We start from the raw sequence: 26,589 nt of genomic DNA, 5'->3' as shown, positions 1-26,589 counted from the left end.
TTTTTTTTTTTTTTTTTTTTTTTTAGAGGTTTTACAGGTATATACTAGATGTTTTACAAATGTGTTTGCAATGTTTAAAGCATCAACAATTTGATTCCTGAGATGGGCAATGGGAGGAGAGCAATTCTTTAGGAGAAGAGGCTTCCTCAGATGTAAACATGCATGCTAAAACAGGAGTAATGTGCATTTACTGGCACATCTATTAGGCTTAAAAAACCTGAATACACTTCACAAAACACTCCTGTACCATTTTGAACATAGGATGTACAGCATAGAGTGACTGAGAATACAAGTGTGAAGATGGACTACTGGAAAGGATGGAACACTGCATTTCAAGGTATAATCATGTATGTGAATAGAGTCTAAGGTCAATGATCTCTATATGAGCTTATTTCTTCTCTCCATCCACTTTCATCTGTGAAGCAAAAACAGAGCAGATCAATAAAAAAGCAATTGTGCATAAGACCAAACTTTGCGTCTGTGGTTTATAAACGGATTATACAAATAAAATTGGTTAGACTATTATACGTTTTTACACTCTACATTCCTTAACACAGTTCTTCATAGAAGATTAGCCTAATACTTTTATAACATTTACCAAAACTTTTCCTTTGACATGAGCACACATCTCATATCTTCTGCTTCAAAAGTGATTTAAAAGAGAAAATAATTTGAAAAGACAAAGTATTCTGAATAATCAAAAATATCTTATTCACATGACATTTCCAAAAAGAACTTCAAAGCTATCGATACAGTTGTCTGAGAAGCCTGCCAAAAAAACGGAACAGTCCTGGTGTTCCCATCATGTGACAGCAATCTTTGGAGGATTAGACCAAAAACATCTTAATTATTTTATATGACTTCTACAGTAGTCATAGCAATGTGCTGCCAATGCTTACATTCCATGGCAGAGTTTTATCAACCATTTATTACTAGTTATTTATTTATTTTTTTGTATTAACTATTCACTATAAGCATTCCTTGCTAATATTGTCCTTTAGATGGTCCACGCTCTTTAACCTTCCATCTGAGCTTTACTTTACAATATATTCTAGACTTTTAGATATATTTTGTAGCATCATGTAAGCTACTGGCAAGTAATAATAATAATTATCAATATGTATTTATAGGTACTTATAACACAATTTACACAGCACCTAACATATACTGTACATATTATTACATATTAGTATTATTTATATTATACCACTGCTTTCACTAATATCACTACTTCTGCTACTACCACAACTACTTCTACTTCAAATACCAATACTATACTACTACCACTTCTATGAATAACAACAACAACAATCATAATAACAATGCCAATATGCTAGCTATTTCATTAATGTCTTCTGTGGGAATTAATAATGTCCCATTTTCAGTTGGAATTTGAAGGCTTTTCCTAAATCAGTAAACACAGCCAAGGGCTTAGCACAGATTGATTACATTTTGGCCTACTATTTAATATAACACCCTTCATAAAGCTCATGTGCAAGTTAAAGAATTTTATATTAATTATGATTTCTCTACATTTAGTGCAGCTCACAAGGAGTTGCTCTGATGCCATATAGCTCCACTTTTTTTTTTGCACTAAGGTTCCATAAAACAAACACACAAAAGTGTGCGCTTACTAGATGATGCCTAAAATTAATAACAAAATACTTAAGAGGTACCCTTGAATGTGGCTGGGTTGATACTTGCAACTTTTCCCTGCAGCTCCGTGTTTGGTATCCCAGGGTAAGTACTACATCAGTACATCACAAACATAAAACCAAGAGAAGGAAGCCTCAGACATGATTAGTTTGTTATGTTTCTGTTCATGTACTGTAAACACCAATCAGCTTGCTTGCATTTATGTTTAAATGAAGTTGCTGGCTGGAAGTTTTATCTCCTACATGCCATGGGCAACTTTTTCCTGGCTATCCATGTGGGAGATACGTTCTATTTGTGCAGTATACAAGTGCAATATATATATTATTTACATTAATATATTGTTTATCTAGTGAAACTCTTGTATTAATTTGTGTGGTTTTTTTTTTTCCTAACCCTATGGTTCAACACAGGGGCTGCTAGAGGTTCTTTGTAGCAGTAACAATGCTAGATTTACTTCAGGTCTGATGGTACCTTCATAGTCCTGGCATCAATGTCACTCAGCAGAGCCAGCAATATGGAACCAATGGAATCTCTCCTTTCATCCCCTAAAAACTAGACATCAATTTTTAGCTGTCTGTAATGGGAAAATCAAGCCCCGACTGCCAATGTAAGGAGCATTTTTCCCCACTGACCCAGGTGTAACGGTGTATCCTTCCTGACGACCATCAATGTAAAGAGGCATTACATTGACCACCAATGTAAGGTGGGCCTTCTTTGGCAAAGCATAAGTTTAAAGTGGAATGCCACCGAAAAGTGGAACGCTCGCTTATGCGCGGGACCAGTTTTTAACGAATCCACTTCCCCACTTCTGGAGACAGGCGATGGCCCAAAAGGTTCGGCACACCCCTCTTCCCCCACCGCTGGGCCGATTGGAAAGTGAAGCGTGCTTCGCACATGAGCAGTAGGGAACCCGCTGTGAAGCCGAAAGGCTTCCTGCACCCTGGAGTCAATCTGAAGATTGGCTGGGGTGCTGACATGGACAGGTAAGTGCCCTAATATTAAAAGTCAGCAGCTACAGCATTTGTAGCTGATGACTTATTTTTTTTTTTTCACACAGGCTGGACCTCATCTTTAAAATGGATATTCCAGTTTAACTCTAACTAGTTTAAAGAATATCCCCTCAACCCATCCTAAACACCTATGTTTACTAACCTCTGTAAGTAATATGTATATACCTATCTATAGCTCAATCTGGTTTGGTCAGATGAGCACCCCTGTGTCAGCCAGCAGCGGCTACAGGGGACAGGAGAGAGCTCCAACAATGACTAGTAAAGCCTGAAGTGGTGACATTACCCATAGACTTTAATGGTCCATCCTTTGTCGAAACTCCCTCCAGTCCCCTGCGCATGTCTGGACTGCAGCGGCCTGAAAATACGTAAATATGTACATCTTTCTTACTTAGTAAGCATAGGTGTTAAACAGGGGGAGGGGGCATTTTTAAGAGTTGTTGGGGTTAAGCTAGATGTTGATTTTAAAGAGGAAGTAAACCTTGATGGGTTTTACTTACTCTGTTTCTTTGCAAAGGTAAAGCTCTATAGGCTACTTATGCATCACATAGTAGCCCATTATGTGTCACTTCCTGACACTGAAGCCTGCAATGTCCCCAATTTCCTCGCCTCCACGAAGCGTCTTTTTTTGTGATTGGCTGGAGCCACGATGATGTCACTCGCGCGCGCACGATCATCGTTTCTAAATGTTTCTACAGTGCGCCTGCGCCGTTGTCTATGGCGCATGCACCGTAGACATCGGTGCCCGTCTCTTTTGCAAATATTTCCTAAACCGTGTAGGTTTAGGAGATATTTCGAGCACCCACAGGTAAAGCCTTAATCTAGGCTTACCTGTAGGTAAAAATGGTTGGAAAGGGTTTACAACCATTTTAAGGAAGCCCCTTTCCACTGACCTTCAAAGTAAAGGGAGCCCTTTTACACTGACTGTACTCTGGGTATCAAAAAACACACAGTATACAAAAAAAATAATTTTATTTACTATATCTAAAACTTACTGATTACTCTACACAGCCCCCTTTTTACAGTGGGCTTTAGAAACAATCAGCAGTGGTTCAAACCCCTTTAAAAATTACTTTGATGGACATTTATTTAAATCTGATTAAACTTTTTTTACTATGAACATAGAAGCTGGTTCCTAAGAATATCTGACAAAAACAAAGTTCTGAGTAAACTCTTATATAGTCTTTTATAAAAAAAAAGACTTTATGAACTGCAGTTAAATCGCTTGTAGACCACAGAAAGGATTAAAATCAGTGAGGCTTAGTGGTTGGACTGCATGTTGTCAGTGGTTAATTCTGTTGTCTTGTAGCTGTGGGGTCTTGAATTTTATTACCAAACTCAGCAAGGATTTTATTTTTCCATGTGTTTGTGTGGCTTCCTCAAGATTTCTGGTTTTCCGCTAAATTCCAAAGGCTTACTAGTGGTGATGAATATGTCAGTGTTATATAAATGAAAAAGAAATACATAAAAAAAAAAAAAAAAAAAAAAAAAAAAGTTTAAAAACCACATTCACAATTAAAATTTTGTTCGTTCAAGAAATATTTTCCATTGTGCTCTTATGAGTTGGGTTGTTTTGTCACTGTTGGGAAAAATGAGAATTTGACCTCTCCAAATATTAGAAAATTTAACAAATTTTCAAAAAAAATCAAACTTTTCACACACACACACACACACACACACACACACACACACACACACCTCTACTGGTGTATGGCCAGCTTTGGTCTCTACACTGGCCCAATATCTTAACGCTGAAGACTAGGAAGCAGAACTTAAAGGAGCCATTTGTCTTTTACTCTTATACAGCAGTGGACATTTGTGGGAAGGCCTTATGGGGCTTCAAGTCCTGAACCAAGTATACTGTATCACAAGAAGTGATATTTGCGCAATCCACCACACTCAAAAAAAAAAAAAAAAAAAAAAAAAAAAGGAGACCTGGATGTTTTTTTTTTTTTTAATCAATCTGTATTCTTCGTATGATGCCATTTTAGAAATAATTGGGTTCACATTTACTTCAACCAAACTAGAATCTGCAACTCATGTCTATTGGATGAACGGTCCTGATGTAAATAATGGTGCTTCTTTAAAAAAAAAAAAAATAAAATTGTGAATTGGTGATGGTTTTGTAATTATCCTTTTTGCAGTATGATGCATAAGTATAACAGTCAAGGATTTATATTCGCCTTTTTTAACCAGGTTGCTGTTTGGGTTCTTCCGGGTTGGTATGGCAAAATGCCTAAAAATTGCCCCAAATTACCCCAAAATTGTCAACTAGTGAATGGATCAGGTCTTTCTTTTTTTTTCATTAACCACTTCAGCTCCGGAAGATTTTACCCCCTGCATAAAAAGGCCATTTTTAGCACTGTGCTATTATAACTGGTAATTGTGTGCTCATGCAACGCTGTACCCAAACAAAATGTATATAATTTGTTTTGCACAAATAAAGCTTTAGACTTTAGACTGAAAAAACTTTGAAAAGAAAACATAATTTTTTACTTTCTGCTACAAGAAAGATTATAATCATCTTCTGAAATTCAAAGAGAATGGAAAATAATAGAATTCACAAAATAGAAATAATATATCCATTTCCCAAAATTCAAATAGAATCAATTTGAATAGAAAATAAAATAGATTACAATAGAATAGAAAAGTATAAACAAATATAGCCATCTTCCGAAATTAAAATTTTGTATAGAATAAGTTTGAATAGAAAAGAAAATAATAGAAAACGAATACAATAAAATAGAATAGAAAGAATATAACCATTTACCAAAATTAAAAAAGAATCAATTCAAATTTGAATACAATAGAAAAGAATAGATTAGATTAGAATAGGAAGGTGGTTATATTCAGTATATTGTTTTTTTTCTATACTATTGTGTTAATTTTCTACTCTACTGTACTCTATTCTTTTCTATTCAAATTGATTCTATTAGAATTTTGGAAAATGGTTATATTATTTCTATTCTATTTTTTAATTATATTCTTTTCTATTCAAATTTCAGAAGATGGTTATGATCTATTTAATTCTATTCTTTTTTTTATTTTATTATATTCCTTTCCACTCAGTTCTATTACATTCAATTCTGTTCTTTTATTTTCTATCCTATTTTGTTCTGTTTTACTTTTACTATTATATTCTTTTATTTTCTATTATATTCTTTTCTATTGTATTATTTTTTTTTCTATTCCTTTATTTTCTATTTTATTCTCTTTGGAAATTGGATAACTATTTAAAATTGATTTGAAAATTTCAAAAATCGATCCAAAAAAATACGAATAAACTAAACAAATTCCTAAAATGAATTAAATAGATTTACATAAATTTGTTTAGTTAAATTTGTTTAATGACGAATCAAAACAAAACAAAACCCATTTTTTCGTTCTGCACATGTCTAAATGGCGATGAGCCTATAATGGGACTGCCACTGGGGGCAACTGACTAACTGCCACTGACATCACCAGAGAAATTAATACAGTGATCTGTGATAATGCTATACCAGTGGCAGCTGGTGCTCAAAATGTTGGGGGGTCACAAACAAACTGAAAAAATACTGAACCCCCCCTCCCCCATCAATTGCAGCCTCACTGTTCCCACCAAAACGCAGCCACTTGTGCCCATCATACGCAGCCACTTGTGCCCACTGATCCCCCCTCACAGCCCCATCGCCCGCACCTCTGATGGCTCCCCCCCCCACTCATGGCTTTCTAACAGCACCTCTGTGCCACCTCTTCCTAAGCATACATATTATACATATGCGTGCACCCCAAATCTGGGATCAGGCAGCGATGTATGGGTATGCCGCTTTACCTGTGCAGGCCGCAGTACATTGTGGGCAGGCGGTCCACATGGCTAAACAATGGCACAGTTTTTTTTTAGGATCATTACAACCTTGGGTACCATGTAGGTCGGCCACTGGTGTCCTAACAACCAATGACATCACCAGTTGATAAGGAGCATAGTGGGCACCTGTACAGTATCCTTTTTTGCCCCTCAGCTTTGCGAGGGAGAGAGAAACAGAGAAATTTTGGGATACTAGTCCGTAGCAATGTGTAAAGGTATATTTGCTTTGAGAAAACAAATAACTACTAATGTTGGATGTACTACATGTGTGGAAGTTGCTGTGTTATGTAAAACTATTCGTTCATTTTATTTTTTACACTTTAGAATGGGGTGCCTTGACTGCAAAAAAGGTTGAGAAACACTGGATTGTATACATTGACAAGAGATGCATACTGATGATGCTACTAGACGATAGACTTCAGCACCAGTATAACTCATGAAACACCAGCAATGCATTGCATCAGTCTGGTTTGTGCCTTGCTGCCAATTACCCTTATTGTAACACAATCAGTCACTGCGAAAAGCAGGCTTTATATAAAGGACTGCAATACAGCATGTCCTACACCAAACTGAAAAACATTATAATTTATTCTACAACCAATTCACTTTTGAATTCAAATACATTTGTAAGCACAGTTTAAACTACAATTGGATACATAAAAAATAGTAAACGTCCGCAGGCACCTCAATAGGCACATATACATATATATCTATATCATAGCAGTGCTACTGTCATTAATTATTATGAACAACTTCCATAAGGTATTCCCATATGAGAAAAGATGTAAAACAGAGGGTGATAGTCAGTCCAAAAGACACAGGTGGTGATCTAAATGTGGAGTTTGTTGAAGTGCACATTACCCATTTGCAATTCATGGCCACAATGTGGAGAGGGTGATATAGGGACAAGGTTGCAAGCCAAAGCTTTAAACTTTTACAATATGCTGGAATGGTATAACTTGAAATAATATACAAAGCTTGGTTTGGTTCCATGGTGATGGCTGGATGGAGGGTGGCCATTGTACCCCTATGCCGCGTACACATGGTCGGAGAATCCGTCGGAATGCGTCTTTTCGGGCGGTGTCGTCAGATAATCCGACTGTGTGTGGTATGCATCGGACTGATTCCGTCCGAATCTCCGTCGGACCCAATTTTCCAACATGTTGGAAATATTTCCCGACCAACTGGGCCCGTCGGACCTAATCCGATCATGTGTAGCGAATCTTGATCGGACCAAGTGCCACGCATGCTCAGATCAAATTCCTACATCAAAGCTATTGGCTACTAGCCTGAATGTAGTCCCATCGTAACGAAATTACGTCACCGCGTTCTTGGCAACCGCTAAATCAGACAACTTGGCCCGACCGTGTGTTTGCAACAGTTTCGGACACAATCCGTCGGACTAAATCCGACGGACAAAATCTGACGGATTTGGTTGGCAAAATCTCCGACCGTGTGTACGTGGGCTTAGACAAACTGAATGTGAAGATCCACCTTCTCCAACACATCCCTGAACAAGAGCCCTATTGAAATGGCATACTGACATCTGGTGGATGGTGAGAGCTGATGAAAGGAGGAATTATTATTCTCTTAAAAGGTGCAGATTTCTTGGCGTTTTGATGAGTGTATCCCCAAAGGGGAGATTCCATCGCACAGGGTGATCCTTGGTGGAAGCTTTTCAGCACAGCGATAAAACACATCTTTCTTACCAGTTCATGTCTTAACTACTGACAATTTATATTGGAACGTGTATGGGAAGCGCTGTTGCAGTATTATAAAGGACTTGTCTTTTTTTTTTTTTTTTTTTTCTTCATAAATATTGCCAGTTTACATGTTGTATTAAAAGAAGCAGCAGCTTCATATGGGATTATATCGCTAATATTATATTGTGTTCATAAAAACTAACAGGTAGTTGTCCATAAAGCGCAGAGGGGTGTTCATTGGTGGTGTGTTAATAGAACATCGGATTTTACTATATCTTCCCCATTACTTTTCTGGGGACAACCCAAAATTTGGGGTTTTCCTTTACTTTCAATGATAACAGAAAACCAGTCAAATAGAGAGGATGAATCTCACTAATGGGGCACAGACAGCCGTGGAAACTTGACAGGTGTTCTGATTCATCTCCACTCTGTACTTTAAATCTAAAGGGTAAAATAGGACTTTATGCTGAAACATAAAAATGGACGAACAAGCAGGATTTTTATTGTATTGTCTCTTCTGCATTAAAGTGGTAGTAAACTCTGTTTTATTATTTTTACTTACAGGTAACCTTATAATAAAGCTTACTTGTAGGTAAAATGAATATCTCCTAGATAGTCTAGCAAGCAGCAGCTGGTGACGTCACCGGCGTATGTGCTCTGAAGGAATGGCATACCCCGAGTGTCGCAGCTCCGCCAGTCAGATGTAGGGATAAGCCGAACAGATCCCTGTTTGGTTAGCACCAGAACTTTCGAACACTGTGAAAGTTCGGACCCAGATAATGAACCCCATTAAAGTCAATGGGACCTGAATGTAAAAAAATAAAAGTGCCCATTTTCAAGGATTATATGCAAGTAATTGGGCATACAATGGTTAAAAAGGGGTCTGGGTCCTGCCTTGGGGGACATATAGCAATTAAAAAAAAAAAAAGTTTATAAAAAACTTCATTTTTATATGAGCAGTGAATTTTTGATTTGTAAAGTGAAAGCATAAAAATTAAAAATTCCTTCCAATATAGTGCCGGGGGGGGGGGGGGTCCCCCTTAGTCTACCTGTAAAGTGGCAGGTCTGTATCATGTCTAGAATCTGCTGCATTTATAAAGCCAAAAAAAAAAAAATTCCCTGCAAGCTGCCTTTATTTTGCTCAGCAACACCTGGGGAGCCAGTGTGTACGAGTCCACAATATAGTGCATTTGGAACAAGATTAAAGATTTTTTGGATACATTCTGGTGTCGCTTTGACTTTGGATTGAAGTAATCGGTGCAGAAAAATTTGTGTAGGTGCCGCCTTCCAACCATAACCCTATAGAGGTACCCTTGATGAAAGCAAGAATTGGCCTTGCTGTAAAAAAATTGCAATGATATGCACCTGTCAAACATGTGCAGAAAAATTGGTCTTTGGGTGTTAATTGTGCCCATGAAACCTATACCAAAAACATTCTTCCAGATGAATTGATTGAACATCCTCGAAGTCCTGCAAAGACTCCACATCCCGAAAAGACTTAATCAGTGGTATTGGCATCAGGGGCTTTATAGCTGGTAATCCAGGACAGTCAAACGGTCCACGGAGTCTGTGGACAGATGCGTTCTATGATCAGTAACGAAACCTCCTGCAGCACTGAATACCCATTCTGAAAGTACGCTGGATGCACATGCGTAGCACATGTGTCAACTGGATGCACAGGCATGGCACATGTGTCAACTTTCCCTGTCTAAGGGCAGACAGGAGGTTTGAGCCATTATATGACACCACCATTCCTGGCTCCAGCTGGCGTGGTGTGAGCCACCTCTGGGCCTGTCCCTGCAGAGCTGCAAGAATCTCTGCTCTGGTGTGGTTCCTGTCCCCTAACCACACCAGCTGAAGCACTTCATGGCACCTTTTAGCCCGACTCTGGGAATAGCCCTTTGAACGCTTAGGGGTACCTGATGTTCATAGGACAATTCTGCAGAGACGGGCATGGAGGTGGAGGAGGAGGAGAGTGTAGAGCTCACAGGCCTGGCATCATCCCCACCAGCTGTATGGAGACATGGGGGAACAACAAGCTGCAGCACCGAGCCCTGTCCTGCATCCTTTTGAGTTTCAAGCAACGTTACCCAGTGTGCTGTAAACAAAATATATCATCCCTGCTCATGCTTGCTGGACCACGTTTACTGGCACTAACACGCACAAAACTACATGGCTTTAAACTGGCAGTAACGCACAAAACTATTTGGTGTTAAACTGGCAGTAATGCGCACAGAAGCAAATAGCGTTAAACTGGCAGTAACGCGATCAAATAGACAGTTCGACTGTCACTACTGACGCCATCTGAACCGTCCCTACTCTAGCTATACACTAATGTCAAGATTACTGACACGGTCTCACTACACTACACTGAAACTATATGAGCTCGCCCTGCTCTACACTAATGTATATATAAATGACATGGTCTCACTACACTACAGTGAAACTATCTGAGCTGTCCCTACTCTAGCTGCACACTATGCAAAGCTGAAGGATAGTCCTCCTCACTACACTCACACTATCTCTAGATTGACACTAAACTAATATTCTACACTGATAAATTTAAGTAAAACAGCACAGTACAGCACACTAATAGCACTGAAAAGAGCCCTGTTCTATCGCTCTCTCTCCACACCAAAATCCCACTGAAAATGGCTGCCATTGAAAGAATACTTTTATACTGTGCAGCGGGAATGAGCCATGATTGGATAAAGTCATGATAACAGTGTCCAATCATGACTCTGATGGTGCTCTGTACCCTAAGTGGCTGAAGCTTTCACTGCTTTAGCCAAGCAGGGCTTGCAATGTACTGTTCAGCGCTGCAATGCATTGTGGTCGGTTCGGGGGTGCCAAACAAACGGTTGAACGACGCGATTGTTCAGCTGTTCACCGAACAACGAAAGTTCAGCCCGAACTTATGCTTGGGCCAAACTGTTCGCCCATCCCTAGTCAGAAGGCTGGAGTCCACGAACCTAGAAAAAAAAAAAAGACTAGGTGAAGATGGAAGCCTCTGCAGCGGTGACAGCTCTCCACTGGAGGGCTTTGTTTTAAAGCAAGTCTTTCATGATGTGCTATAATGTAATGCAACCAACACATTAGGATATTGCCTTGCAGGGTGAACCTTTTTTTACTTTTCCTACCTTTAAATGTTTTTTACCTGCATGTCCACCCCTGTACAGTACATGTGCAGCACATTGTACAAATTCTGCAATGCTGAAGCTGATGGAACTCCCGTGCATGGGCATCAGTGATGTCATCTCGGCCCGGCCAGTGACAGTGGCTAGCGATAGAGACCCGGAAGCTGGCCATCTGAATATGTCAGCGGCTGGTGGAGAGCTGTGGGACGCCACATTGCTAGGCTGAAAGTATAGTTCTGTTCAATCCTAACATTCAACCCTACAAACGTTGACTCTAACTTTGACCCTTAACCATAACACTTAACCCTAAATTTAGCATAACGCAACTCTAAAGCTGCCCATAAACGGTTTAAAAGGTGTCTGGTTCAGCAAGGATCAGATGAATTTAAATCCATCTATGGCCTTTCCATTTGAGAGGAGTTGACCTAACCATCGACTCCTCTTGAATGGGACTGTTGATAAATTTTCATTTGGTTAGAGTTGCAGCATTGATCATTGAATTCTGACAGCGGAGGATTCTTGCTGTCATAATACAATATCACAATGTGGAGGATTCCTCCATCCACTTCACTTGTGTGGGTGGGGAAATCCATTCAGCTTTTTTTTGATCAGTCCACTAACTGAGTCATCTATGGCCAGCTTAACAGTAAGGTTGGGTACACACAGGCTTAAAGGGTTACTAAACCCTCATTTTTTTTGTTTTTGAAATAACATATCACACTTACCTCCATTGTACAATTTCATTTTGCACAGAGTGGCCCCGATCCTTGTCTTTTTGGGTCCCCCAACGACGCTAGTAGCTCCTCACTGTGTCGGGAAGCCACCTAGGAGAAGCACTCTTCCTGGGGCTAACCATGCGGGCGTGCTCCCGAGTTCAACATTTGCGTCCATAGACAGAATGCCGGACTCGCCCTTGCCCCGTCGCCCATGTCATTGGATTTGATTGACAGCAGCGTGAGCCAATGGCTGCCCTGCCATCAATCTATCCAATCAAGAGCCAAGACAACAGGCAGAGAGGGTGAGCGCATCTCTGGTGTTGGAATTACGGGGCTCAGGTGAGTAAAAACGGGGGCTGGGGAGCTGGTCAGTGACAGGATAGGCTGCATTAAAGGTGAAAAAACATGAGGGTTTAATATTATTTAATATTGGCCAGCTCCGGTCTCTTCTACAGAAACAGGCCAACATTCGGACAGTGTGTGCAGCGGTCTTTCTGACAGAAGTTGGTCTATTACTGACTTTTGTTGAAGGGACATGCTAGAAAACCAGCATCCTATCAGTGCTTGCAGCCAATGGCTGCAAGTGCTGATCTGTGTGTTCTGGCAGGGGGGCAGTTCCCCTGTCAGAGCACAAAGGTACAGTGGGTGAGATCACCGCACTAACAAAGCTTAATTATTACAGCCCCCTAGGTTGAACAAAAAAAACGTTACATGTGTACCCAGCTTTACATGTTATCCCTGAGAACCGGAATTACTTTTTTGAGAGCTAAATCCATGAAGCCCCGTACCACAAACTACTAGCATCCAATTCCCAGCACAAACATCAGCTAATTTCTGGAGTTAAGGAGGTTATATTTGCAAAATAGTTTGGTATCCCTGGCTATATTTAAAGAGCCAATTTGTTTTAAAGTATGGTTTTAATTAAAATGTCTGAATACACTATGAATGAACAATATGAACAACAGTTATATACAAGAATCAAGCTAAAATCTAATTGGTAGGTGAGAGTTCGTCCCCGCACAAGAGTTGATCGTTTGATTGACTTCTGTATAAGGGATATCCTGGAAAACCTTGTTGGCTGTGTATGGTAGCCAATCAGCTTCTAACTTAACCTTGTTCAATTAAGCTTTGGCGATACTGTTCCTATTCAGTCAGCTGGCTGAATGAGAAAAAAAAAAAAAAAAAAGAACACATGTATAGCCAGCTTTAGCCAGCTTTAGGCTGATGTCTAATGAGGAATTATGCTGCTAGAGATCCTACCATAACCAATTTGTTAAAATCACCAGTGGCAGGATTGATAAAAGGGCTGTCTGTCTATAGAATAACTCCCTCTGTAAATGAGCCAGCGATCTGGGTCCCTCCCCCTTGCCGAGTGCCCCAATAGCAAGCCGCTTGCTGTGGGGGCACTTGTGCTTGCTCACTCTTGAGCTGCCTCTGTGTCCACAAGACAGAGTGTGGCTCAGTCCGGCCCCTGCTGGCTGTGATTGACAGCAAGTGGAGCCAATGGCTCCTGCTGCTGTATCTCAGCCAGTCATTAGGGGGAGACCCGAAAGAGCCTCGAGTCTTGTGCACATCGCTGGATTGAGATCGGGCTTAGGTAAATTCGGAGCGATAAAACATCCACCCAGATAAGTATAAATAAAAAAAAAGTCCGAACCCATACTTCTCTTTTAAGTAGAAGTTGTATGTAAGTTGGATATTTGTAACTCGGGGACCATCTGTATGATTATTAAAAATGACTTTAAAGAATAATAAAAAATAAATAAATATAAAAAAAGCATAGGGCAGGGTTAACTGGCCATGCAGTGATGTAGGATTGTGGACAGGCCTACCGGACAGTAGGTGGCAGTAGGTAGTGAGCAACAAGATGGCTGGTGGTTTCTGGGACCAGCGTGACGTCTTGCTGCCTCCGTTCCTAAGTACAAGTCGTATGTAAGTTGAGGACTGCCTGTATAAAATATTCTTTATGCCAATAAAACGTACGGCAGCCATAGATGAAGCGATTTTCTTTCCTGCAACCACGGATTACAGAAAAGAAAATCTCTTGATTCCCCCCCATCAACACAGTCAGGGTTGATGAGAGAATGCCTTCTGCAGAGCCATTGTGTTCTTCAAGTAGGGGGGGTGGGTGAAACCGTGCCTCCCGGGGGAAAATACAGGGATTATTGCTAGCGGCCCTTGGAAAATCCAACAGGCTAGTTGTACCCAAGTCGATAGATCAATCAATTTGGGTATGATCAGCCTGCCCATGCATGCTTCAAATCTTGGTCGGTCCCTACTGAACAGGCCGAGATGTGAACCCTCTATGGCTGGATTTAGTGAGATGTAAAATCCTCACACTTGTATTCAGGGGCAGACCTAGAGCATTTGGCACCCGGGGCGGATCCTATATCTGGCAACAAGCACCCCCCCAACTTTAGATTTTGATACAAGAGATGATCAGACTGCAGACATGATACAGGAGATGGTCAGAGACTGTAAAGAGATGGTCAAAGATTGACATTCCAGGCTGTCTCTCACAAAAGATCATTCTGATGTTACGCTGGATTATTAGGTTTCAACTCACAGGGAAGAAAACTTCTGTAGATCAATTCTGATTTAGAAGTTTTCTTGTATACATATACATGTGATATTTTCTTGCCCCAGCCCAGTCTGCGTCACAGATGTTGGTTTTCAAGGTCAGTGTGACAGGGCCCAGGGTAAAGCTGCCGAACACTAGACATGTGCATTCGTTTTCGTCCGAATGCATTTTCGTCCGAATATCAGCTATTTTCGTTTTCGTTTTGACAAACGATAACGAAAGCACAAAATCCGAAAAACGAAAGATCCGACATAAATAAATGCTTTATTTTCGTTTTCATTGTTACAACAGTTCGATATAGAATAGGAGATTCGACATGACTCTGACAACAATCTGTGTCTATAGAACCTGTGGTCGAATGTGCTTAACCTTACCTCTATTAGTCCAAGATTATATAGAGAAAATATTCGACAGAGAAAAAAGATTTGACAGAGAGAAAAGATTCTGCAAGTTACTGTCCTAAAAAGTGTTTGGGGACCCGGGTCCTGCCCCAGGGGACATGTATCAATGCAAAAAAAAGTTTTAAAAACGGCCGTTTTTTCGGGAGCAGTTATTTTAATAATGATTAAAGTGAAACAATAAAAGTGTAATATTCCTTTAAATTTCGTAGGGGGGGGGGGTTGTCTATAGTATGCCTGTGAAGGGGCGCATGTTTCCTGTGCTTAGAATTGTCCCTGCACAAAGTGTCATTTATGCAGGAAAAAAAGTCCTTTAAAATCACTCGCAGCTATTATGAATTGTCGGCTCCCGTAATACAGAGAACACTCATTGAAAGTCATTGATAAATAAATAAATTTAAAAAAAAGCGTGGGGGTCCCCCAAATTCAATTACCAGGCCCTTCAGGTCTGGTATGGATATTAAGGGGAACCCTGCCTCAAATTTAAGAAAAAATTTGACGTGGGGTTCCCCCTAAAAATCCATACCAGACCCTTTATCCGAGCACGCAACCTGGCAGGCCGCAGGAAAAGAGGGGGGGACGAGAGAGCGGCCCCCCCTCCCTCCTGAACCGTACCAGGCCACATGCCCTCAACATTGGGAGGATGCTTTGGGGGTCCGTGACCCCTCAAAGCACCTTGTCCCCATGTTGATGAGGACAAGGGCCTCATCCCCACAACCCTGGCCGGTGGTTGTGAAGGTCTGCGGGCGGGGGGCTTATAAGAATCTGGAAGCCCCCTTTAACAAGGGGACCCCCAGATCCCGCCCCCCCCCCCTGTTTGAAATGGTAAGGGGGTACAAAAGTACCCCTACCATTTCACAAAGAAAGTGTAAAAAATGTTTAAATAAAACAAACACACTTTTTTAAAAATTCCTTTATTAAAAATAAAAAAATAAAAAAAAGATTCCAGCGGCGGTAATCCACTCTTGCTATCCAGCGACGGACGATCATCTCTCCAGCGATGTCTCATGTCATCCAGCGCAGCGAATCCTCCGTCCTTCTGTCTCCGTGGAGGAGACACTGCAAGGATTCCGGCGGGTGACGTTTCTTATATACGGAGGGCGGGGCCACCCGTCACCTGACCCCGCCCCCCTCTGACGCAAGGGGAAACCCGGGGTTCCCTGTGACGTAGGGGTGACCCGCACCCCTCTGATGTAACACAGGCAGGTTTCCGTTACATCAGAGGGGGGCGGGGTCACCCATACGTCACGGGGAACCCCGGGTTTCCCCTTGCGTCAGAGGGGGGCGGGGTCAGGTGACGGGTGGCCCCGCCCTCCGTATATAAGAAACGTCATCCGCCGGAATGCCTGCAGTGTCTCCGTGGAGGAGACAGAAGAAGGATGCTGCGCTGCGCTGGATGACATTAGACATCGCTGGAGAGATGACCGTCCGTCGCTGGATAGCAAGAGTGGATTACCGCCGCTGGAATCTTTTTTTTTATTTTTAATAAAGGAATTTTTAAAAAGTGCGTTTGTTTTATTTAAACATTTTTTACACTTTCTTTGTGAAATGGTAGGGGTACTTTTGTACCCCCTTACCATTTCAAACAGGGGGGGGCCGGGATCTGGGGGTCCCCTTGTTAAAGGGGGCTTCCAGATTCTGATAAGCCCCCCGCCCGCAGACCTCCACAACCACCGGCCAGGGTTGTGGGGATGAGGCCCTTGTCCTCATCAACATGGGGACAAGGTGCTTTGAGGGGTCACGGACCCCCAAAGCATCCTCCCAATGTTGAGGGCATGTGGCCTGGTACGGTTCAGGAGGGAGGGGGGGCCGCTCTCTCGTCCCCCCCTCTTTTCCTGCAGCCTGCCAGGTTGCGTGCTCGGATAAAGGGTCTGGTATGGATTTTTAGGGGGAACCCCACGTCAATTTTTTTTTAATTTGACGCGGGGTTCCCCTGAATATCCATACCAGTCCTGAAGGGTCTGGTTATGGATATTTAGGGGGAACCCCACGTCAAATTTTTTCTTAAATTTGAGGCAGGGTTCTCCTTAATATCCATACCAGACCTGAAGGGCCTGGTAATTGAATTTGGGGGACCCCCACGCTTTTTTATTTATTTATTTATTTATTTATTTATCAATGACTTTCAATGAGTGTTCTCTGTATTACGGGAGCCGACAATTCATTATAGCTGCGAGTGATTTTAAAAGGACTTTTTTTCCTGCATAAATGACACTTTGTGCAGGGACAATTCTAAGCACGGGAAACATGCGCCCCTTCACAGGCATACTATAGACAACCCCCCCCTACGAAATTTAAAGGAATATTACACTTTTATTGTTTCACTTTAATCATTATTAAAATCACTGCTCCCGAAAAAACGGCCGTTTTTAAAACTTTTTTTTGCATTGATACATGTCCCCTGGGGCAGGACCCGGGTCCCCAAACACTTTTTAGGACAGTAACTTGCAAATTAGCCTTTAAAATTAGCACTTTAGATTTTGAACGTTGGAGTCCCATAGACTTTAATAGGGTTCTAAAGTATGCTATATACTAGCTCCGTCGAATCTTCTTTATACATTCGACAGACACCATAAGCCTTCAAAGACAGATTCGACCGTAATTCATGTGGATTTTCGGACGAATGCAATTTTTGAACGAAAAACAAAATAAATAAAAACTAATTTCGGGAGTAACTAAATAAATTAAGTTTTCAGACGAAAACGAAATTCCGAAACGAAATATTTTACTCTGCACATGTCTACTGAACACTCAGTTAGTCCAATGGTAGAGCAGCCCACACTGACTCCTGAGTCCTGCCGCTCCGTGACATCACTGTGCGCCCTGCTCCCTGTCCAAGCCCTTGTAAGCCTACCCAACTTCTGAGTTCTGCCCGACCAGCCTGCAGTTCCAAAGTTGGCGTGTGGCACTATTTTTTAAAGGATGGCTGCTGCTCCACCTGCAGATAGCAGACCCAGAAGCTGCCCAGCAACCTACTGGGCAAGTGCCCGGGTGCCCTATGGCCAGTCCCAGCCTGCCTGACACCCCTAAGTGGTGCCGGTGTAGCAGCAAGATTGGTATCCTGTGAAAGATGGTATCCCCTGCTGCAAATGCACATGCGCCGATTTGAGGCAAGACAAGCTGGCCCCAGAGCTGCTGCAGCTGAACACAGCTGAGATAAATTAACCCCTTACATGCCGAGTGATTAGCTGGATCATAGAGACACACTGAGACACATGCTGGGATGACAGAGGGACACAGAAAGACACAGCAACAAACTGCATCTGCATCAGAAGGGACAGGGGGACACGGGCTGGACGACAGGGGGGCACAGGCTGGACGACAGCCTGTGTCCCCGTCATCCAACCTGTGCCCCTGTCCCCTCTGATGAAGCCTGCGTCTCACTGATACAGCTTGTTGCTGCCCCCTCCTCCCAACCAGCCTGTGTCTCGCTGTGCGCCCTCTTATCCAGCCTGTGCCCCCTGTCACCCAGCCTGTGTCTCTATGTTCCAGCCGATCACTCAACATGTAAGGGGTTAATTTACCTCATCTGTGTTCGGCTGCAGCAGCTCTGGGCTTGGCTTGCTTTGCAGTCGCAGCAGGGGATACTGTCTTCACGAGATACCAATGTTGCTTCTACACCAGCCTGACACTCCCCGATGTGTGGCACCCCCCCAGTTTGTAAGCCACTGATTGTATTAAAGTGCAATTAACATCAGATATACTGTATATCAGGGGTCTCCAGACTGCGTCCCTTTGCCTGCCATTATCTGGCCCTCGAGGCACTATGCATACCACTGACGTAAGACACTATTCTGCCTTCTGACCCCAAAAATGGGACATAATTCATGCCACTGGCACCAATGGGGCACTAGTTCGCCCCTACTATCAAAGATGGGGCACTGTTCACTTCAACTAATGCCTGGAAAGTTTTCTATTCTGACTGACCATAGTCTGGCCCTCCTAAAGTCTAAAGGGTAGTAAACTGGCCCTTTGTTTAGAAAGGTTTGAGACCCCTGCTGTATATGATCATTTTAAGTGGCATAAATCAAGCCATGTGTCATTGTAACACTTCCAGGTATTTATTAGCTCTCAAAGATATCACACTACTTCAACAACACTTTCATCTGCTTTTCTGTCCAGGCAGGCAGCACCTCATTTATTCAGGCATCACCCAGGGTCAAAATCTACATGCTGGACTGAGATGCTGGCTCAGAGATGACATGGCCATGTAATTCCTTGCTGAGATCACACATTTCTGGCAAAGATCAGCCCCCGCTGCAGTCTCTCACCTTGTGACTTACTACAAAATTACAATGTTGCAAGCTAGTCACTCAGAGGAGAGTGGGGAAATGCTTTTACTGCCTGCAGCAGATTACATAATTCCAGCCTATGCTAAATCAAAATCACTGAACAGGAGTCAAGCATGGCTCACATCATTGTATTGACACCCATGCCTTTTGTTTACCTTACTGCTGGGCAGCTCAGACTAGCATGTTTATGTCGGTTTGCCCTGTCAGTTTTACCTATACATGGCACGTTAATGGAACCATACCTCAACAGTGCTGCAAGCACAGCTATGGCAGATGCCGCATTTTATTTTAATGAAAATTCTCCCTTGGTGTCGAAAAATAGGTGTTCAGGATGCAACATTATTACCTCCTGTCCGCTTGTTAGCCAGTCATCGCAGAATGCTTTTCAGAGACTGACGCCTGCGTGGAACAAGCCAAAAGGCAGAGATTTAATCAGTCTTGACACTTGCTTTTTATTGATACTTGCAGACTTGTAAAGTTACGGACAGGTCAATTTTTGGTTAGACTACATCTGAAACCTCTTAAAAGCAGAAACAAAATCATTTTCTGTTTTAAGAATACTTTCCTTATAAAAAGTCTTAAAAGTTGAATGTTTTGTGAAAGTTCCTCATCTTCACCTACTTGTTCAATGTCTGATAATGTGGTCAATAAGTTGATGGGCGATTCATAGTCTAGCCAAACTGCATTATCCAACGGCAACAGTGAACCTGACATAAAACCCCAGAGGGCATACACGCTGCTAAACTCCAGTATATCATGTATGCAGCTAAGCCTAGTGTATTGATGTCTAATCAATTCTAATTATATGTGTGTACTGTATGGCTTGAGTCATCACTTGCCACGAACAGAACAAATAGTTTGCACTGAGGAAGAAAATGCATGGTTATATGTATTCACATTGCATACACCTACAAATGAATTAGTTTTCAGTCTGATTGAGGCTCGGGTCACACTGCTGCGATGCAGGAACCCTGCGAATCCACTGTGGGTTCCCGCATTGCATGTCTCCCGGCGGCAGTTCACATTGCCCTATGCAAACTGCTGAGAGCGTCAATTAAAAAATTAATCACAACCCCAAATCAGTTTTCATATCGCAGTGCCATCTGCAAATTCGCCCATACAATCCGATTCTGCTGCGGACCAAAAAAAAGGGTCCTGTGTAAGTTTGGTCCAAATGCGATGCAAATTCAGCCATACTATCTGTACGGCTGAATTCACATTGCTCGAACATCGTATGTGTTTTGTACTGCAGTGTGGTGCGAATTTGTCCCCCCGAAAAGAAGCTCCTGCACTTGTTAGGGTGACACACAATTTTGAAATGTGCGATTTGCTATAATTGGCGTGCAGTCCTGTCACGTAATGATCGCAGCACGTTTGGGGTTTCATTAAAGTGGAGTTCCACCACAAAAAGATAATAATAACGTGCTTAATTTTTTTATTTTTATTTTTTAAACATTTGGAGAAAAAAATAAATAAAAATTTCCTCACCTCTAAATGCCTGTTGCTAGGGGGTCCCTCGTAGTCTGCCTCCTGAAGTCACTTCCCTTGGCGCAGGAAGGGAGATCGCCTCTCCCTCCTCCCTCTTGTCAATCATCTGGGACACTTGACCCATGGACAGGCAAGTGTCCAAATATTAAAAGTCAGCAGCAGCAGTATTTGTAGCTGCTGACTTTAATTTTTTTTTATTTTTAAGTGGGAACCCTGCTTTAAAGGGATAATGGCACCCAAGCACGCATTGTTGTACAGCGATCGCCACATGATTTGGAATCACAGGCAGATCTGTGGTTATTCTGTCCGCAATTCCAAAATTGCAAAGTGTGAATGGAGATTTAAAGCGGGGTTCCACCCAAAAATGGAACTTCTGCTTTAAGTGCAGGCGATTTCCCAGACATGTCACATTTGGCTTTTTTTTTTTTGGGGGGAGGGAGCGGATCCAGCTCCAACTTCCTCTGGGGCTCCGCAGCACAGGAAGGAAGATCACCTTTCCCCCCTTCCTCCCTGCAATCTTCTGGGACACGTCAAAGGTCCCAGAAGAGTGCCTGGCCATTTACAGCATGGCTCGCGCATGCGCAGTGCATGCCCGGCTGTGAAGCCACAGCCGGGCGCCCACAGTAAGAGTGCCAGTGCCTCTAAAAGGAGGGGGGAGAGGAGATGGGATTTGTATGCCCGCATAGCTGGACAAGTGAGTGTCCGATTATTAAGAGTCAGCAGCTACACTTTTTGTAGCTGCTGAAATGTTATTTATTTATTCCCCCCCCCCCCCCCCTCGATAAAACTCTGCTTTAAAAGGATGTCTATACAAAATGATGGGTAATCTCTAAGAATCCTACCCCCAGTGTATTCCATGCCCATTGTTTTTGTTAGGTATGTATATGGATGACAACCCCGGTGGAGTTTAATGCCATGTACACACGGCCGGACTTTTTGGCAGACTAGGTCCGACGGTCTTCCTGACACACTTCCGACGGACTTTCCGAATGAACGGACTTGGCCACACACAATCACACCAAAGTCCGACAGATTCAACCGTGATGACGTATGACCGGACTAGAATAAGGAAGTTCATTGCCAGTAGCCAATAGCTGCCCCCCCAACACTTATTTGGATTTTCTGTGTACAGGTGGGACTTTATATTATTTGCACAATATCATTATTATTGTTTAATTATATTCATATTTTGATTATCACCGTTTATATTTACACAGATTCTTTGTTTATTTAGATTATCACAGTATATATTTATACAGATACTTTGTTATTGCATATAGTCTTTTATTGGTTGTAGCACTTTACCTATATTTCATTAACAGCGCCGCACTTGACCATTACTTTATAATAACTGCCCTAGCGTAGTTTTTTGTCCGTCGGACTAGCATACAGACGAACGGATTTTCCGACCAGACTCGAGTCAGTCAGAAAGATTTGAAACATGTTCTAAATCTAAAGTCCGTCTGATTTTTAGACAGCAAATGTGCGATGAAGCCCACACACGGTCAAATTGTCCGACGGATTTGTTCCGTCTGAACTTTGCTGTCAAAAAGTCCGGCCGTGTGTACACATCATAACACTTACCTTGTGCAATGATAAAATAGCCCATGCTGTGCAAAATTGCTAGCAATATGAAATTGGGTCCTTTGTAGCCAATAAAGCTTTAGCATTGGAAATACAAACAAAGCTGATGGAAAAGAATGAATTATAGTAGCTCTATTATTTCTTTATATTTTCAAGAACATAACTTTCTTTTCCTTCTTACTTATGATTCATATTTTAACAAGTTAGGCAAGGCAATACAGTAAATGTAATAACCCCATTTTAGAGGTTTCTTTATTTTTTTTAAGTAGGCAAATGTTGACCTGCTGAAGTTCTAGTGCAGCAGAGTTCATGTTTTAAAGATGACAAGGATACAATGATCCGGGGCGTTGCAATCCAGATAAAAGAGGCCTACCCTTGTCATTGAAGAGAATACAGACTCACAGAAGTAGGAGGAGGGATGGGCGCTGTGAGTATTACAAAGCACACAGCTGCCTCGGTGCAGCACCATCCAGGCTGGGTTTTACTCTACCGTAGTTTACATGGAGGAAGGGGGGCACAGGCTGCCCTTGGACACAAATCCACTACCTACAAGCATGGCCACCGTGCCGAGCATGCTTGTTACGAGCTTCCCTACATTCCCAAATGACCGCACACATGACAAAGAAAATAAAAAGACATTTACTAGCGTACGTTTATTCCAATTATTGGGAGATGAAGAAGGTGGATGTTGCAGCAGGAGCACCACCTTCATTCCTTCATCCGCCCTGTCAGCTTATAAGATTAGGTCCTGAATCATTCTAATGAGATTTAAGGCCATCCGAAGGGGTAATGGCATCAAGATTTAACCACATTTCTGCGTTCTGACCTTCACACGCTCCCTCAGTAAAGAGCGATTCTTACACATTACGCAGCGTAATTGCTTGCCGGTATTATATATCTTTTATTGGGAGAAAGCGTATTACTAAACACAACCGGCTGAAATTAACACATTCATTTTACGACGTTCATTCATTTTATTTGTAAATTCTTCACCTATGTCTAAAGATAAGTATATGCCAACTAACTGCCATTTTTTTTTATAGATATAAATACACAGTGCTTTTTAATGCAGGTGTTCAGCAGCATAATATGATCTATTACCAGAGCTGGAGGCTTATCAGCGGAAATCTTTCATTTGTACGGATAAAGGAAGTGTGCCTCTGTGTTATTTCCCCTTAGATACCAAGCATGCTGTCTACACCGATACTGGCAAGCTGATATGTGGTGTAACACGATGCCAAGAGGCGCACACATGCCCTGGGCTCACACTATCCTCCATCCTCTGTTATAATTTATGCCCAGCTAGGTATACAGTCACATGAGCATCAGACAGGCCTGCGGTGCTGTGCTGGAAGAAGCAAGCACCAAGCATCATCCTTCCAGACACAAAAAATAAAAAATAAAAAAAAAAAAATGCCTTTTCGCAGCTAACCACAAATATTAGCTAAACATCAATTAAGTGATAGGACACAATCAATGCTGCTTACCTCTCGCCATAAAAAAAAAAAAAAAAGCTGAAGATCCCTCGGTGATGTGATGGGAGAGCACGCCTGCTGTGTGTACACTGTGTAATGATGACGGCTTTGCACATGCAAGAGCTGGGTTAAGAGGAGGAATGGGTGGGAGGAGACTGTAGTCTGTGTGTCTGATACCAATCCACCTCTGTACAAGCTGGAGCAAGCTGTATGCATCATCCTGGTCCAGGGAGTGGTCCATACACTTTACATCTACAGCCTTATTGCCATGATCTAATAAAAATATGACGTTAAGAGGAATCAACAGAAAAAAAAAAAAAAAAAAAAACACCTTCTTTTGTTATTATAAAGGAGGTTTATGCTTACATAATTTTATATACTGAGCTTTGGAAACTTTAACCCGTTCAGTACAGAAAGGTGTATATACACAGAAATCGCATCTCTGAAAGGCTCTGGGAGGCTGCGTATTTTTTAATATTGATTTTAATAGCTGCGAGGCTGCGTATTTTTTTATATCAAATTTTTATAGCCGAGAGGTTGCGTATTTATTAAAGCGGTAGTAAACTTCAGAAAAAAAAAAAAAAAAAAAAAAAAGTCCTTCTGCAAGGTGAAAACAAAGAGGTTGATTTACTAAAACAGGAGAGTGTAAAATCTGGTGCAGCTGTGCATGGCAGCCAATCAACTTCTAACTTCAGCTTGTTCAATTAAAAGTGATTGTAAACCCCCCCTTTTTTTTTATTTTTTTTTTTTATTTAAAATAACAAACATGTCATACTTACCTCCACTGTGCAGCTCATTTTGCACAGAGTGGCCCCGATCCATCTCTTCTAGGGGCCCCCGGTGGCTCCTCCTATCAGATAACCCCCTATGAGAAGCGCTCTCCCGGGGGGGGGGGGGGGGGGTTACCTGGCGGGCGTGCTCCCAAGTCCAGCATTCGGCTTCCATAGACACCAATGCCAGAATCGGCCCGCCCCCCTAGCTCATTGGATTTGATTGACAGCAGCAGGAGCCAGTGGCTGCGTTGCTATCAATCTAACCAATCAAGAGCCGGGACCCCGCAGCCACTGTGCCGTATCAAATGCTGCTAGTGTTCCCCCCGCTAGCACGCAGTCTGCACTTACTTGTCTCGGTGGGTCAGCTCCTCGATGTCTTCTCCCATCCTCTGCTATGGTTGCACGCCTGGCGTCCAATCACAGCACCTGTCGTTTCAGCCAATCAGGTGACTGGTAACAGATCCGAGCACCTGATTGGCAGAGAGGCAGTTTAGTATTAGGAAAGCGAATATTTATTTGCTTTTCTAACACAGCTGAGTGACCTGCCAGCATCCAGCATGGCACTTGCAGGTCACGTTTTTTTACACCTATCAGAGCCTAGGGCTCTGATGAGGTGCTTTGAAACCAACCCTCTACCCGCCGCTGTAATTCAGGTGCCCTGCGCCCGAAAAGGGGCTGAGCTCCTGAATAGGGGGTGGCAGCGGCGGCCATAGATAGATTCATGCAATGCATGAATCTATCTATTGGTTCTAGAGGGGGGTGGCAGGAGAGAGGAGGTGGTGCCCGTGCGCCCTTAATGCACGGGCCGCCACTGTTGGTTACTATGCAGAGCCGCACCAGATTTTGCACTTTCCAGTTTTAGTAAATCAACCCCAGAATGTGCTAGTATGCGTCGCATACTAGCACATTATGAAAGACTTTCCTTGAAACAAAGTACTTTAGCAGCACGTTGTCACCACTGACAGAGCTTCCATCCTCACCCAGTCTTCCCTCTGGGTTTGCGGGCTCCAGCCGCTTGAATGGCCAAGCAGCGATGAGGGAGTCATGACCGCTACACAAAGCTCTCAAAAAGCGGCCTGAGTGTGCTGTTCCTTCCGATTGCTGGCAAACAAGAAAATATCTCCTAAACAGCGCAGAATAAGGAGATATTAATTTTACCTTCAGGAAAGCTCTATTATAAGCTTACCTGCAGGGGAAAAAAAAAAAAAAAAAAAAAAACACATCGCAGAGGGGATTATAGCGCCAACCGCTTCTGTGGCACGGCACAAAGTGTGGACTTTTGGGGACTATAAAAAAAATTATAACATATAGAGCTAGTTTACTTCAGATGCAATCGGGTACTTTTTTTAAACACAGTATGAATGCAGTACAAACGCATATGCAAGAAAAATGAATCTATTTCAGTGAGCCTAGTTTACACCATTACAGTACTTTCATGTGCATTTAAGGGACCGCTTTCTCCAGATGCAGTTGGATACATTGACTGCATTCCAACTGCATAGACAGTCCAGACTATTACAGGGCCGTGCAGTGAAAAAAAAAAAGTACAGAGACCGCGCCAAACTGCCTGCACAGGCACAGAGAAAGAGAAGGAGAGAGACCGCGCCAAACTGCCTGCACAGGCACAGAGAAAGAGAAGGAGAGAGACCGCGCCAAACTGCCTGCACAGGCACAGAGAAAGAGAAGGAGAGAGACCGCGCCAAACTGCCTGCACAGAGAAAGAGAAGGAGAGAGACCGCGCCAAACTGCCTGCACAGAGAAAGAGAAGGAGAGAGACCGCGCCAAACTGCCTGCACAGAGAGAGAAGGAGAGAGACCGTGCCAAACTGCCTGCACAGAGAAAGAGAAGGAGAGAGACCGCGCCAAACTGCCTGCACAGGCACAGAGAAAGAGAAGGAGAGAGACCGCGCCAAACTGCCTGGAGAGAGAGAGAGAC

At 42.5% G+C, this 26,589-nt stretch overlaps 1 protein-coding gene across 1 annotated transcript in view; it reads right to left on the bottom strand.

Moving 5' to 3' along the window:
• SLC6A15 (solute carrier family 6 member 15) overlaps positions 1–23,997 on the bottom strand; it is an 86,810-nt gene extending 62,813 nt beyond the window's left edge. Inside the window, exon 1 of the mRNA XM_077471854.1 lies at positions 23,894–23,997. The gene's annotated coding sequence lies outside the window, so the exon portion shown is untranslated. The remainder of the gene's footprint in view (positions 1–23,893) is intronic.
• Positions 23,998–26,589: the final 2,592 nt, after the last annotated feature.

Source organism: Lithobates pipiens, unplaced genomic scaffold, assembly GCF_037356315.1.
Source record: "Lithobates pipiens isolate NorthernLeopardFrog02 unplaced genomic scaffold, aLitPip1_a1.2 Scaffold_8, whole genome shotgun sequence".
NCBI classification, from domain to species: domain Eukaryota; kingdom Metazoa; phylum Chordata; class Amphibia; order Anura; family Ranidae; genus Lithobates; species Lithobates pipiens.
The sequence above is the reverse complement of the archived record's forward strand: the minus strand, read 5'-3'. Positions and strand labels throughout refer to the sequence as shown.